Source organism: Mya arenaria, chromosome 1 (assembly GCF_026914265.1).
Source record: "Mya arenaria isolate MELC-2E11 chromosome 1, ASM2691426v1".
Lineage (NCBI taxonomy): Eukaryota > Metazoa > Mollusca > Bivalvia > Myida > Myidae > Mya > Mya arenaria.
Genome location: NC_069122.1, coordinates 3,833,004 through 3,843,775, shown reverse-complemented (window position 1 = coordinate 3,843,775; position 10,772 = coordinate 3,833,004).

The following is a 10,772-nucleotide window of genomic DNA, read 5'->3' as shown; positions in this document are numbered from 1 at the left end:
TCCTGCCCTGTGTTCAGTGAAGGTGTAATACGCCATCCTGCCCTGTGTTCAGTGAAGGTGTAATACGCCATCCTGCCCTGTGTTTGTTGAAGGTGTAATACGCCATCCTGCCCTGTGTTCAGTGAAGGTGTAATACGCCATCCTGCCCTGTGTTCAATGAAGGTGTAATATGCCATCCTGCCCTGTGTTTAGTGAAGGTGTAATACGCAATCCTGCCCTGTGTTTGGTGAAGGTGTAATACGCAATCCTGCCCTGTGTTCAGTGAAGGTGTAATACGCCATCCTGCCCTGTGTTCGGTGAAGGTGTAATACGCCATCCTGCCCTGTGTTTGTTGAAGGTGTAATACGCCATCCTGCCCTGTGTTTGGTGAAGGTGTAATACGCCATCCTGCCCTGTGTTCAATGAAGGTGTAATATGCCATCCTGCCCTGTGTTTAGTGAAGGTGTAATACGCAATCCTGCCCTGTGTTTGGTGAAGGTGTAATACGCAATCCTGCCCTGTGTCCAGTGAAGGTGTAATACGCCATTCTGCCCTGTGTTCGGTGAAGGTGTAATACGCCATCCTGCCCTGTGTTCAGTGAAGGTGTTATACGCCATCCTTCCCTGTGTTTCGTGAAGGTGTTTCACGCCATCCTGCCCTGTGTTTCGTGAAGGTGTAATACGCCATCCTGCCCTGTGTTCAGTGAAGGTGTAATACGCCATCCTGCCTTCCGTTCAGTGAAGGTGTAATACGCCATCCTGCCCTGTGTTCAGTGAAGGTGTTATACGCCATCCTGCCCTATGTTCAGTGAAGGTGTAATACGCCATCCTGTCCTGTGTTCAGTGAAGGTGTAATACGCCATCCTGCCCTGTGTTCAGTGAAGGTGTAATACGCCATCCTTCCCTGTGTTCAGTGAAGGTGTAATTAGCCATCCTGCCCTGTGTTCAGTGAAGGTGTAATACGCCATCCTGCCCTGTGTTCAGTGAAGGTGTAATACGCCATCCTGCCCTGTGTTTAGTGAAGGTGTAATACGTCAGCATGCCCTGTGGTCAGTGAAGGTGTAATACGCCATCCTGCCTTGTGTTCAGTGAAGGTGTAATACGCCATCCTGCCCTGTGTTCAGTAAAGGTGTAAAACGCCGTCCTGCCCTCTGTTCAGTGAAGGTGTAAAATTCCATCTTGCCTTGCCTTCAGTGAAGGTGCAATACGCATTCTGCCCTGCCTTTAGTAAAGGTGTTATACGCCATTCTGCCAAATGTTCAGTGAAGGTGTTATACGCCATCCTGCCCTGCCATCAGTAAAGGTGTAATACACCATTCTGCCCTATGTTGAGTGATGGTGTTACACGCCATCCTGTCCTTCCTTCAGTAAAGGTCTAATACACCAATCTGCCCTGTGTTCAGTGAAAGTGTAATACTCCATCCTGCCCTGCCATCAGTAGAGATGCAATACTACATTGTGCCCAGCTATTAGTGACAGTGTAATACTCCATCCTGCCCTGTGTTCAGTAACGGTGTAATACTACATTGTCCCCAGCACTCAGTGAAGTGTAAAACTTCATCCTGCCCTGCCATCAGTAGAGATGCAATACTACATTGTGCCCAGTATTAGTGACAGTGTTATACTCCATCCTGCTCTGTGTTCAGTTAAGGTGTAATACCACATTGTTCCCAGCGTTCAGTGAAGAGTAAAACTCCATCCTGCCCTGCCATCAGTAGAGATGTAATACTACATTGTGCCCAGCTATTAGTGACAGTGTAATACTCCATCCTGCCCTGTGTTCAGTAACGGTGTAATACTACATTGTTCCCAGCGTTCAGTGAAGTGTAAAACTTCATCTTGCTCTGCCATCAGTAGAGATGAAATACTACATTGTGCTCAGCTATTAGTGACAGTGTAATACTCCATCCTGCCCTGTGTTCAGTAAAGGTGTAATACTACATTGTTCCCAGCGTTCAGCGAAGTGTAAAACTCCATCCTGCCCTGCTATCAGTAGAGATGTAATACTACATTGTGCCCAGCTATTAGTGACAGTGTAATACTCCATCCTGCCCTGTGTTCAGTAAAGGTGCAATACTACATTGTTCCCAGCGTTCAGTGAAGTGTAAAACTTGATCCTGCCCTGCCATCAGTAGAGATGTAATACTACATTGTGCCCAGCTATTAGTGACAGTGTAATACTCCATCCTGCCCTGTGTTCAGTTAAGGTGTAATACTGCATTGTTCCCAGCGTTCAGTGAAGTGTAAAACTTCATCCTGCCCTGCCATCAGTAGAGATGTAATACTACATTGTGCCCAGCTATTAGTGACAGTGTAATACTCCATCCTGCCCTGTGTTCAGTAACGGTGTAGTACGACATTCTGCCCAGCGTTCAGTAAAGTGTAAAATTTCATCCTGCCCTGCCATCAGTAGAGGTGTAATACTACATTGTGCCCAGCGTTCAGTGAAGTGTAAAACTTCATCCTGCCCTGCCATCAGTAGAGATGAAATACTACATTGTGCCCAGCTATTAGTGACAGTGTAATACTCCATCCTGCCCTGTGTTCAATAAAGGTGTAATACTACATTGTGCCCAGCGTTCAGTGAAGTGTTAAACTTCATCCTGCCCTGCCATCAGTAGAGATGTGATACTACATTGTGCCCAGCTATTAGTGACAGTGTCATACTCCATCCTGCTCTGTGTTCAGTAACGGTGTAATACGACATTCTGCCCAGCGTTCAGTGAAGTGTAAAACTCCATCCTGCCCTGCCATCAGTTAAGGTGTAATACTACATTGTGCCCAGCGTTCAGTGAAGTGTAAAACTTCATCCTGCCCTGCCATCAGTAGAGGTGTAATACTACATTGTTCCCAGCTATTAGTGACAGTGTAATACTCCATCCTGCCCTGTGTTCAGTAGAGGTGTAATACTACATTTTGCCCACTTATTAGTGACAGTGTAATACTCCATCCTGCCCTGTGTTCAGTAAAAGTGTAATACGACATTCTGCCCAGCGTTCAGTGAAGTGTAAAACTCCATCCTGCCCTGATATTAGTAGAGATGTAATACTACACTGTGCCCAGCTATTAGTGACAGTGTATTACTCCATCCTGCCCTGTGTTCAGTAACGGTGTAATACTACATTGTTCCCAGCGTTCAGTGAAGTGTAAAACTTCATCTTGCTCTGCCATCAGTAGAGATGAAATACTACATTGTGCTCAGCTATTAGTGACAGTGTAATACTCCATCCTGCCCTGTGTTCAGTAAAGGTGTAATACTACATTGTGCCCAGCTATTAGTGACAGTGTAATACTCCATCCTGCCCAGCGTTCAATGAAGGTATACAACTAATTCCTGCCCTGCTATCAGTAAATGTGTAATGCGACATTCTGTCCAACGTTCAGTGCAAGTGTAATACTCCATCCTATCCTGCCATCAGTAAAAATGTAATGCTTCATTTTGCCCTGTGTTCATTGAAGGTGTTATACGCCATCCCTCCATGTGTTCAGAAAAGGTGAAATACGACATACTGCTCTGTGTTTAGTAAAGGTGAATTACGACATTCTGCCCTGTGTTCATTGAATGTATTATACGCCCTCTCCCCCCCCCCCCCCCCTATGTTCATTGAATGTTTAATACGACATTCTGCCCTGTGTTTAGTAAAGGTGAATTACGACATTCTGCCCTGTGTTCATTGAATGTATTATACGCCCTCCCCCCCCCCCCCCCCCCCTGTGTTCATTGAATGTTTAATACGACATTCTGCCCTGTGTTTAGTAAAGGTGTATTACGACATTCTGCCCTGTGTTCATTGAATGTATTATTCGCCCCCCCCCCTGTGTTCATTGAATGTGTAATACGACATTCTGCTCTGTGTTCAGTAAAGGTGTAATACGACATTCTGTACTGCCATCAGTAAAGGTGTCATACGATAATCTGCCCAGCGTTCAGTGAAAGTGTAATACTCCATCCTACCCTGCCATCAGTAAAGGTGTAATACGACATTTTGACTAGCGTTCAGTGAAAGTTTAATACTCCATCCTACCCTGCCATCAGTAAAGGTGTACTACGACATTATGCCCTGTGTTCAGTGAAAGTGAAATATTTCATCCTACCCTGCCATCAGTAAAGGTGTAATACTACATTATGCCCTGTGTTCAGTGAAAGTGTAATACTCCATCCTACCCTGCCATCAGCAAAGGTGTAATACGACATTATGCCTTGTGTTCAGTGAAAGTGTAATACTCCATCCTACCCTGCCATCAGTAAAGGTGTAATACGACATTATGCCTTGTGTTCAGTGAAAGTGTAATACTCCATCCTACCCTGCCATCAGTAAAGGTGTAATACGACATTTTGCCTAGCGTTCAGTGAAAGTGTAATACTCCATCCTACCCTGACATCAGTAAAGGTGTACTACGACATTATGCCCTGTGTTCAGTGAAAGTGTAATACTCCATCCTACCCTGCCATCAGTAAAGGTATAGTACGACATTCGGCCCTGTGTTCAGTGAAAGTGTAATACTCCATCCTACCCTGCCATCAGTAAAGGTGTAATACTACATTATGCCCTGTGTTCAGTGAAAGTGTAATACTCCATCCTACCCTGCCATCAGCAAAGGTGTAATACGACATTATGCCTTGTGTTCAGTGAAAGTGTAATACTCCATCCTACCCTGCCATCAGTAAAGGTGTAATACGACATTATGCCTTGTGTTCAGTGAAAGTGTAATACTCCATCCTACCCTGCCATCAGTAAAGGTGTAATACGACATTTTGCCTAGCGTTCAGTGAAAGTGTAATACTCCATCCTACCCTGACATCAGTAAAGGTGTACTACGACATTATGCCCTGTGTTCAGTGAAAGTGTAATACTCCATCCTACCCTGCCATCAGTAAAGGTATAGTACGACATTCGGCCCTGTGTTCAGTGAAAGTGTAATACTCCATCCTACCCTGCCATCAGTAAAGGTGTAATACGACATTATGCCCTGTGTTCAGTGAAAATGTAATACTCCATCCTACCCTGCCATCAGTAAAGGTGTACTACGCCATTCTCCCCAGCGTTCAATGAAAGTGTAATACTCCATCCTTCCCTGCCATCAGTAAAGGTGTACTACGCCATTCTCCCCAGCGTTCAGTGAAAGTGTAATATTCCATCCTACCCTGCCATCAGTAAAGGTGTAATACGACATTCTGCCCGGCGTTCGCTGAAAGTGTAAAACTCTGTCCTACCCTGCCATCAATAAATGTGTAATACGACATTCTGCCCAGCGTTAAATGAAAGTGTAATACTCCATCCTTCCCTGTCATCAGTAAAGGTGTAATACGCCATTCTGCTCTGTGTTCTTTGAAGGTGTACTACGACATTCTGCCCAGCGTTTAGTGAAGGTGTTATCCGACATTCTGCCCAGCGTTCAGTAACGGTGTAATACGACATTTTGCCCAGCGTTTAGGGAAGGTGTTATCCGACATTCTGCCCAGCGTTCAGTAAAGGTGTAATACGACATTCTGCCCAGCTTTCAGTAAAGGTGTAATACGTCATTCTGCCCAGCGTTCAGTAAAGGTGTAATACGACATTCTGCACAGCGTTCTGTAAAGGTGTTATACGGCATTCTGCCCAGCGTTCAGTGAAAGTGTAATACGCCATCCTACCTGTGTTCAGCAAAGGTGTAATACACCATTCTGCCAAACGTTCAGTGAAAGTTTAATGCTCCATTCTGCCCTGCCATCTGTAAAGGTGTTATATGCCATTCTGCCAATCGTTAAATGTAGGCTGATTTTTAGCTTTAATGTGTACCCCGCTGGGACTAAACCGGATCACTCAATTATTAACGGCAAGAAAATCGGCGGGGCTCCGTCGAGAAAGCACCACAAAACTCACAATTGGCTGTATCAATACTGATATAGTACCAACGAAGCAGCTGATATATGGAGGCTATTCGTTGCCAAAAGTCCAGACGTGTAATTCCCACAATGTGCTTCTTAATCGTACTAAATATATCTTACATTTGTCAATGTAGACGTGCTATTTATTGTTTCTATTCGTCAGTTGTTCCGTATTGATTTGTCATTTGTCATTATAGTAGTCAAAATGTATATTTGTCAGATCGGCCCTGTATAAACTCACTAAAACATAGATCGTATAACTTGCCTTTAACAATATGATGATGTAATTTATAAAGCCGAATCATGGATATGTAAAACTGCAATCCTACAGTTGACACTCGCATTCGTAAAATGAACATTTGCAGTCCAACAAGTCCAGGTTTACAAAAGTCAATTGACAAGTTCAGAATTACAAGGATAGACGATTTCGCCTATACCTTATATGGTAAATGTCACCGAAAGAAACGAAGGTGAATGGGCGGAGCTAACGAATCAGATTTTCTTTCGTTTTTTTCCGTCGAATCAAGCAAGGGAGATAACATCTTCGCCTACCTCCTGTAAATTCCCGGTTGTAAGTCCGAGTACTCTCTCTTTATTTCACAATAAAAACTAAAATTAACTTCATCTTTTATTTTATTTTGACGATCAATGTTCCTAAATGGGTTTTAAATCAGCATATTATTTAGTCAATTGCAGTTGGGTGTATCTGAGCTGGGCTCACGGACACAGATTTAAAAGGCAAAAATTGTTCATTTATTTTATTTACAAGTGGACCATGGACGGGTCGTTCAGTGGGTGGGGGGGGGAGCTGTAGGGCTTGTGCCCCCCCCCCCTGTTGGCCCGCAAGTAAACTTAAAGGTTATTTTTTTGTCAATTTTTCTCAAAAAAAAGTACTTAATTACGCCATAATGCACCAATTCAGACTAAAAATATTTGATATATTCTAGGGGGAGTACCCCTTAACCCCACTTCCCACATTTTAAACATATTAATGTCATGCCCACTCGATGGATCATGTCCAAAAAGTTGTGCCCTTTTCCGTAACGCCCCTCTAACGCAAGTCCCTGTTCAAAACCTGCTCCAGCAAACCCACGAAACTTTTGATGGACATCATAATGATATCCACCTAGTTTTGTCTGATATTATACATTTACTATCTTAATAAGCATGTATGGTGTAAACGTGTAATTTCAATACATCATTGAAACAAAATATCCATGTGGATGGAACGACAGCCCTCCAACCCACTTGTGTCCCCCAGTTATGAATTACGGGATCTGCCACTGTGAACCATAACAATCAAGTGGGGGATTTCAAGAACATGATAAAATAGATATCGTGAGTCTTAGATTAGAAAAACAAACGCGCGATTTTTCCCCTCCAAAAGGGCTAGGTCCGCTTCACCTAAATGTGAAAAAAGCCCTGACTGTTGAGTGTGGGTGGGGTATAAAAGCTAGCAGCAAGTAATAATTGTTTATTAGCAATAAATTGACTTCATCATTAAAATACTTTATTAATTACCTATAAAATAATATTCGTTACAGTATAATGTACGAGTTATATGAAGTTGTAATCTTATTGTATTTTATCCATACAGTTCCAGCTACCAGGTAAGAAACCTCTGGGGCATCTTAGTGAATAATTTCCACTTAATGAAAATTTAGATTTTTTTCTTCGTAAATTTTAAATTATCTAATATTACTTGCAATCTTAAACATTGCAAAAAGGCAAGAAAGTGTCCTCTAATGGTTGAATTTAAAATTGTGTTTATAGTAATTTAAAGCTGCACTCTCACATATTGACAGTTTTGACAACCTTTTTTGTCCCAGACTCGGCTGATTTTGGCAGCAATGCTTTCTATACAAATAATAAGATTACCCACAATAAAACAGATCTAAATTGTTTGGAAAACTGCTGACATTTTTCATTTTTCTTAAAACGTTACTGTAGTATCACTTTTAGCCATAAAACATTAATTTGCGAATGTAAAACGGAAAAACTGTATCTGATCTTTTGTCAGCAGTCTTATACCACTGGTATCCAGACATTCACGCAAAAATTGGCTAATTCCAAAACAAAAAATAAAAATAGTTGTCAACACGGTCCAGTGGCGGATCCAGGTTTCTCAGTTCGGGGGGGGGGGGCGTAACTTCTGAAATTGACTTCTGTTGGCCGCTAAGGCCCCCATGTGTTTTCATGCTAATTCAGGGGGTCGGAGGCCTTCGCGACGGCCTCAAGCTCTTAAACTATTGCATGTGTTTACTATGGAACGCCGGGGCTCAATGCTTCTTGCGAAATGCGTTATGCAAATGCTATATATAGAACAATAGTTTCATTTTCGACCAATCGAATGGCCGGGTACGGAATTACGGAAGCTCGTGCTATGTGAAATCTAAATATAGTAACACCTCCTGAATAACGGATTTCCTTCGCATCTCGCATTTCGCATGAAGCATTTTAAAAGCATTTAGCATCTCGCATTTTGCACAAAAATCATTTCCCAAAAAGCATTTCGCATATGGCATAACACAATCAAATTGAATCGGACGAAATATTGTGCACGTTCCGAACTGCTCCCGGCAGTGAAGGGGATGTAAGACATAGGCTACTGATACTGCTACAGAAATATTATTATACGGTGGAAGAAACGATACTCTTTCTAACCTAACGCGTTAACAGCAATATACAGAGTTTCACATCTTGCTATTCGCAATCTAACTGACTTTCTGGCATATTTTCTCTAGGACACCCCTTTACTTTACCGTTTCTGAATATTATATTGTATTGGTGTGTTTATATATGTTATTCTAATGAATAGACACAACAAACGTATTATTTTTCACCTCTATATTACATGCAGATAAAATTATTTTTCAAATTAATGTGTTCCTTTTTTCATTTCATACAAAATGATTCTGCTCAATTTATGCTAACAACGGTAAAAAATATTGAATCGAAGCTTTTCGCATTTCGCAAAAAGAATTTCGCATTAAGCAATTCGCAAAAAGCATTTCGCATAAAGCATTAAGCGTTTTGCAAAAAAACATTAAGCATTATGCAAAAAGCATGAAGTATTTCGCATTTCGCAAGAAGCATTGCGCCCCGGCGTTCCATAGTTTACACTGTTTTTACAAAGCTTGAACTGCGAGAGACACTTTGTAACGTAGTAACGCCGTTAAGCTGATCGTCACCTCCCTATAGATCAAGTTTTTTTCCCCCGCATAAATTGAAAGATCTTGGTAAAATTGAAAAAGTAATTCATACAGTTATTGGGCAAACTTTAATGTTTGTTCAGTGACACCGAGTGAAAGTGTCTGCTTTAAGCAAGTAGTCCGCTGAATTCTCGTGTATTTGATCTCTTAAGTTAATCTTGTTTCATATTATCGGATTTGGTGAAAATGTTACTGGATTGCTAAACGGTTTGGATCCGGATGAGACGCCGAGTTACTCGGCGTCTGATCCGGATCCAATCTGGTTGACGACATCACTACGGTCGCTATCGGCATGGTTAGGGTTACAAACAAAACTTTATCGAAATTACCCATTTACTTCATAGATACGCATGTATTAGCATCTCGAGCAGATAGAAATTGACGCCATAGTGGGAAATTGTTTTTTTATGAGTTTAAATGAATTGCCTCTCGTAAATTGTCCCTTACCGCTATAAACAGTATTGACCCTTATCATACCGATCGCGACCACAGTAATTTTAAAGTTAACCAGCTTGGACGAACTAACTCGGCGTCTGATCTGGATCCAAGCTGATTTACACTCAGTCAACTGTTTTACCAGTTTTCAGACGGACCAAACAAGTTTTAATGACCAAACACATGATAATTCAGCGGACTATTTCTTTGAAGGCAGGATGAGGGTTAAACCATTACAGTTTGTGAGCTATGGAAACCGGAATCGGATCTGAATCGAGCACAGAAAAACGACATTACAGTGTTCAGGCTTTAAATCTAACGGCATATCTCTTCGAGCACATCCTTTAAAAATAGCAGTCGAATCAGTTCCAATTCCCAACTGTTTCCCGTAGTCTACATCAAAAAGTGTCGCCTGCTCAAAATACATGTTTCCTTTTTTTAAATTTTCATGTAGTTTGAGTGTTAAAAGCTTGGATCCAAATCAAGATAACATAATCATGAAAAATCCAACCTTGATTATTCGAACTCGGATTACTCGAATTCCAGACAATTTAAATTTAAATTTGTTTAGCATAAGACAGTCGCTTATAGTAATAAACTTTAAAATACTTCCTAAGTCATAGAAATGTGAAGACAAATAAAAAAAAATTGTTTGCACAGAACGTAGTCTGCTGGGTGCTATTCTGTACATTGTATTTAGTCATTATGACGAACGATCCGAAAAGTGAAACAGGCGAGCAAACGTCTGTTTCACTGACTTCTCAGGGTTAATACATTCAACACAATGTCGAATAAAACCAGAACATATATTATTAAAATAACTGTTGTGTCCGATATTCCCCGCATGAATTTCAGCCGTCCGATATTCACTACAAAACTACGCATGTGTCCGATTGAACGGCGTTTTACTTCCTGCGTATAGCCGTAAAAACGGAGGATAGCCAAACGCTAACACATTCTATTGAATGCGTCATAATAGATAATTCAATCGATAAGAGCGTTCCACAAAGTCTCGGACCAATTATGTTTCGTAAGAGTCCAATGTGGCCATATAGATGTTCGATACAACCACGGTAAATCGATATATATTTTTTTTGTGTGGAGCAAATCATAACCTTAAAAGCTATCTACAATGATGGAACGATATTAATAATTTATACATATACTTGGAAAATTTTAGGGGTGACGCGCGCCGGGTCCGCCCCCCCTCCCCCTGGATCCGCCTATGCGGTCAATCTGTGAGAGTTTAAAACAAAAATAAGACAATGGGACTTTTCA